Below are 6,360 nucleotides of genomic sequence, written 5' to 3'. Positions count from 1 at the left end.
GAGGCCACTTTAGGAGGCTAAGTAACATGCCCAGTGTCTCAAAACTAATGAAGGATGGAGCTGGTTTTCACTCCCCAGAAATAACTACTTCTATGATATTTCAGTGTTGCTTTTATACTTTTTTTTCTGCCTCTAATTCCTCATGTTAAATTCTTTCTGTTAAAATAACTGATTTTTCTTTCTTTCTGTTTTGCTGACTGGAATTAGATTGATACAACAGTGTTGACATTCAAATACTTTCTTTTTATTAAAAAATACCTCAAATTTATAGGCGACTCTCAACTATAAATACAATAAAATATCTAGACTCTTCGAGTGAGAAAGTGGTGAAAGTGGCAACAAAATAGCTCTTAGAGCTCATGGATCAATGTTTGACTTAGCTGAGTGCATGGTCTTTCCTGGGGCTGTCAGAGGCTTAAAGGAATCAATTGCTCCAAGTCCTGGTTTTGCAAAGCATCTTTCCATTCCTGGGCATCGTGTAACAGGCTGAAGCCAGTGAGACTCAAGGTGCAGAGTGTGAAAAGAAAGCAGCACATGCACAGCTCACTTCCCTTTCCTTTCTCATCTGGCTCCTGAGACTACTGATTTGATTCAGTAAAGGGACACACTTATGTACCAAGGTAAAATTGGGAAAGTGAGGCCATATACAGTGTTTGTTTCATTAATACTCAGTCCGTAGATCTAACTGTGAATGTGAAACTGCAAAGAGAAAACACCTCACTTCAGAATAAATGCCCTGGACATGATACAGCTAGCCGGCGGGGATCATATACTATTTCTAGTTTATAAAAATTTAAATGTGAGAGATAAATGTAGCCAGATGGTTGTTCCTGCTGCCTCACTTCCTGCTTTAAAATATAGTGCTTAATAGAAAATTTGAGGCATAGTGAGGCAATCAGAAAACGACTGGCACTGGAAAGATAGCTTATTACTCACAATTCCCAAGAGGAGGTAGCTTGCCACACCACAGGGAGTTGTATTAGGGTTCTCCAGATGAGCAGAGAAACAACCAATAGTGTGTGTGTGTGTACACACACACACACACACATCTATACCTGTATCTATATATAATAAAGAGATTTATCATATGGAATTGGCTCACATGATTACGGAGGCTGAGAAATCCCAAGATGATGTGTAGTTGGCAAGCTGGAGACCCAGGAGAGCTGATGTAGTTCCAGTCCAAAAGCCAGCTGACTTGAGATCCAAGAATTAATGTGTCAGTTCAAGTCCAAAGGCAGGAAAAGACCAAGGTACCAGCTCAATCAGGCAGGCAGGAGGAATTCCCCCTTCCCTGTGTGTGTGTGTGTGGGGGGGGGGGTCAGCCTTTTTGTGCAATATAGGTCTTCAACTGATTGGATGAGATCCACCCATGTTAGGGAGGGCCATCTGTTTTACTCAGTCTACTGATTCAAATGCTGGTCTTATCCAGTAACACCCTCACAGACACACCCAGCTTAATGTTTGACCAAATATCTGAGCACCGTGTGTCTCAGTCAAATTGACACACAAAATTAATCATCACTGGTGGCCACATGAGAAAATTACTGGGCTTGGTCATAAGGCAGAAAGAGAGGAAAAGACTGTGGTCAGGAGCCTTCACTGTGGTTTCCTTGGGAAGGAACACGTGAGGCAGGGGCAGCATGCTTGGGATTGACTAGTTTGAATAATTTCAGCGGGCTCTGGGGCACAGGGCTGTCCCTAATTGTCTGGAACTTGCCTCTAGAGTGATTTGGACAGGTATATAGTGGCCCAGAGTGTAAGAGTCAGATAAGGAAGGTGGTTGGGGGTGTAGACTTTGGATTGATCGGCTTGTATTTGAAAAGCATATCCCCAAGAAGGGGACTCCTCCTAAGGAGGGGAGATGGGGAGGGAGGCAGGGGGCTAGGGCAAGGTGATTTAGGCATATTTGGGTTGTCCAGTACAAGGCATATCTAGCATGTAGACCTAGAAAAGATGTTAAAGCATCAAGTTTACAGAAGCTAAAAATATGGTTAATTCAGCCCCATGGTGCACAGCCTGTCTAATTCCTACTGTAGGAGTTGGCGCCTAGTCACATGCATTCTCTCTCTAACCAAAGCTGAGTCGCAAGCATCCCCACTCCCAACTGACAGACTTGTGGGTGCACAAGCAGGTAGAATAGGATAGTAGAAAATGCTTGCGTTTTGGAGCCAAGAGCTCTTGTAAGTGAATACCGGCCGTTTTGCTTATTAACAGAGTACATTTAGCAAGTTATTTAATCTCCCTAAGGATTGATTTTTTAAAAATATCTGCAAGGTGGACAATGGAATCTACATCAGGGTTTTGGTGAAGATTTGAGATAATGAATACAATGGGTCTATCAAATAGTAAGCACTTATTTTAATTAGGATATTTTTGTCTTTATTAATATTAGGATACAGATAGTTGAGGGTCCTGAAATGAGGTCTGCATTCACGGGACCTTAGTATTCAGAAAAACTCAAAGTATCTGGAACTATTAGTAGATTTGTTCTAGTGAAATTTATGAGTCAAATAGGCTTATTTTAATTCATCTATTGGCAGCTAGAATACGTCTTTGAGTAATGCTTGCATTAATCATACACAGTGGTATATTGTCTGATCTCTTGCATATTTATGTCCTTTCTTTTTGTCTCCTTTAGATTTGATAAAAAAGAAAAAACTTGAAGTCACCATCTCTCAAAATTTAGTAGTCTTTGCTTTGCTGTCTTTTTTCATTTAGTATTACAGAGAAAGCAAATGTCTGTCTGATTTTTGCTCCTTTGTATGTGTACATCTGTTTGTGCATGGTAGCTATTCCTGTGTATCCATGTGCACACAGGCTGAATTAGGGATATTTTAAATGGGAAAAAAATGTTGGTGTGTGTCCAGGTGTTGGTATATGTCTAGGTATGGTGTCTTCTCATTAAATTTTCTTTTCTTTTTTTTTTTTTTGGCAAAGTATTTCAATCTTCAAAATCAGTTTTTTCAGGTAAAACAGTTTTCTTCCATTATTCCTATAATTGTTCAATTCCTTTAAGCTTCAGTACTGTCTCCATATTTTATTCTTCTTAGATGTCCTTTGCAGCTTGACTCCCGTATATTTGTCTTCCATGTCTCTTAGATTTTTCTAACCATTTATATCTTTTTTAATGCTTTCCCTGAGTTTGGGAAGAATCCAGAGTTGATTACTGCTTTACAAATTTGATTTCTGAAAAAACTTAACTCGTCAGCCTGCATTAACTTTACTGTTTGTTATTTGTGCTTTTTACCTCCATGTCTGATACAGTTTCATAGAAACAGGTCCTTCTGACTCCTCTTGTAAACACATATGGAGGTTCTAAAGCACTTTCTTGTTCCTTGCAATAAATTTATTATTTTATAGGAAGACATTTGCTCTGAATTCTCATGGTGATCCTTTTCTTTTGAACAACTGTGTATTTTTTAATATATGCTTTGTACTTTTTTTGGTTAGTTGTTACCTTTTGCAGAGGAATACTTTAGCTTGTCAGGGCTTGAGAATTGAGAAGCGTTCTATCAGACATGGACATGACGCACAGTTTGAAATTTTTATGCCCAGATGAAGGGTAAAGGACAGTATTTGGTTTCATTTTGCCAGTTCAGAGATCCTTCAGCCTGCGGGGAATGCGGATAGAGCAGACGCCTGAGCCAGAGTTAGAGAAGAAAGTCGGAGCTAGTTATACTTGGGAAGTTCGCCCAGAGTTTCTGTTTTGTGTTTGGCATGCAGTCACGATTTTTCTAGGGCAGGGCCCCTGCTATCGTCTGGCAAATCTGCACTGTTTAAACTCTGATGGTTTCATTACCTCTACTCTTCACGAACGTGGTCACCAGGACCAATTTTAACAAGGAGTGCTGCCACAGGGTCCTGGTGAGGCACGGCCTCCGGTATGAGAAGTGCTTTTGTTGACCCTGGTGGGATGCAGGTTTCTCCTTCCTGATCTCTCCTGCTCCTTATTATTCCGCCTCCTTCTTCATTTCCAGCCCTCACAGCCTCCAAGTTAGGCTACAAGTCAGTACCTTGCTATATAAAACCGGAAAGAATAAGACTGCTGAGAGGAGCAGCTGGGCCCAGAGTTCAGGTACATGGGGAGTTTGCTTGGTTGGTTGTTGATTTTACTTTTAGGACGTTTCCCTGTGCCTCCTCTCAGGCATTCAGTATTAGAATTTCTGGGGGAGGAGGTAAGAATCTGTATTTTTAAAAGCTTCCTAAGTGATTGGAATGCAGCTGGCCCTTGGACTTCTGACAGTTATTTGCAAATCACGAGTCTGAGAAAAAGCCCTGAAAAAAATGTGCCAGTGTGTCTTTCTAAAATTTTCTGAGCACCTACTTTATGCACATTGCTTCGCTTTGTGCCACTGTGTAGGACAGAAAGAAGCAGAAGGGGAAGGAAGTACAACATAATTAGGCGGAAACTGTTCACATTCACCCAGCGCCCACCACACCCCAGGCGCTTCACTTAGCACTTTACACACGTTAGCTGCAGTGGTCCTCACAGTCACCCTAGGGTTTGGAAGCTCTTATTTTCCTTCTTCTACCAATAGGGAAACAGAGGCTTAAAAAAGGTTAAGGAGCTCGTCAGCATCACACAGGTAGCAAGTGGCAGGGCTAGAATCTGAACATGTGAAGTTCAGCTGCATTTTAAATAAGTTCTGTTGACTCCCACTAAAGGAGATAGCGGACAGCGTCATTGGTCTGTGGCTAGGCCAAGTGGGAGTTCAGACTCTAAATGCTGTGTGTGTTCAAGCGGCCCTACACCCCAAGTCCGGGGCTGGGAGTTGGGGTTTGTAACCAGGAGGGGGGTGCAGGACGTTCTCTGCACAGGTGCACCCAGGCTGACGCCATGTGCCCTGCCGCGCATGTGCCTTGAGCCTCCGCTGCCCTCGTCCTCCCCGGTTTCCCATCTGCAGCCATCCTCGCTGGAGGCTCAACCCACCTGTGTTTGCAAGAAGCCCGAATGCTCCCTTGCCTGTTTTTAAGCCGTTTGCCTGTGACAGAGTATGAATAACAAGATGGGAAACATCTCTCTTATAACTTTAGAGGCCCCGTGTGTCATTTCAGTGTCATTTTGTTGCTTTCCTTTTTTCTCTAGGTTAGTAAAGATTGGCTACTGGCTCTGATCTTTTCAAAGAAGCATGAAAGAGTTATTTACTAGCTTTTGGGATAATTTGTCTAAGTGGATTTTGAAATATTTTGTACAAACCTAATATAAACATCTTGTAAAAAAAATGAAGCATAAATGCAGCAGTCACATTCAAGAGAATTTAAGAGGGAAGAGATGTTTTCAGTTGTTGGTTTCTTTTCTGTGATGTCATTAGATTTTGGTAATATATTATGTCATTGTTATTATTAGGAATTTAGTAAGCGATTAACTAGCTGCACAAGTTGTTTCATTTGGCTTTACACCGAGGAAAGTAGAGAAACCGTCTCTGCCCCTAAGCAATATGGTATTTAAGATGAATTTAAGACAGATACCACTGACATAAATATTAAATCCAGGAAGGATGAAAGGCAGCACAGGACAGCATTTTGTATATATCGATAGTATATAGTATGCTATAGCATAGTCTCAAAGAACACAGATTCTGAAGCCAGACTGCCTGATTTCAAATTCCTCTGTGCAGCTGTGTGACCTTAGGTAACTCACTTACAGCTTCAGTTTTCTCATCTGTAACATGGGGCTGCTAATCATATCTATCTCATAAGGTTGTGCTTATTAAATAAGTGTACATAGAGCACATATTATTTTAAACCATTTGCATTATTTATATATAATATACATATTTTATTATATCTGAAGGGAAAAATTAGCAGCAGAATCACCAGTTTATTGTCAAAATGCCAATTACAGAAGCCTTGTGCCTTGATGAAGGGTAGTACCGCGAGATAAAGGGTAGTACCACGAGATAGTGTTGGCTGAACTTGGTTTCCCTATTGTTAAAAGCGAAATAAGAAAATGGAAACATTCCTTATATGTTGGTGGATTTTATTTAACCAAGGGTTTATGTAGTACTTACTGTGGGCCAGGCTCTGGTAGAGGATTTTATAAATATTGATGTATTTAATTACTTAGTGAAATGGGGTCCTCACTGTTTCCATTTGTCAGATGAGCAGACTGAAATGCTGTAATGACTCTGAATCACACAGCTTGTCAGTGGTAGAACTGGAATTCAGGCAGGCCATCAGGCTCCCTGGCCAGTCCCGCTTATTCCTCTGCTCTGCTGCCTCTCTCAATATGTGCAGGATGGACCCATAGAGTAAAATATGTTGCTTATTTTACTGCAACATTTATATAGCTTTGGGCACAGAAGAGTAAAAGGAACAGCAACGTACAGATTTCTCTCCACTTTCTTATCGCCGCTG

This window comes from Pseudorca crassidens, chromosome 7 (assembly GCF_039906515.1).
Source record: "Pseudorca crassidens isolate mPseCra1 chromosome 7, mPseCra1.hap1, whole genome shotgun sequence".
Lineage (NCBI taxonomy): Eukaryota > Metazoa > Chordata > Mammalia > Artiodactyla > Delphinidae > Pseudorca > Pseudorca crassidens.
This window is presented reverse-complemented; position numbering follows the sequence as displayed.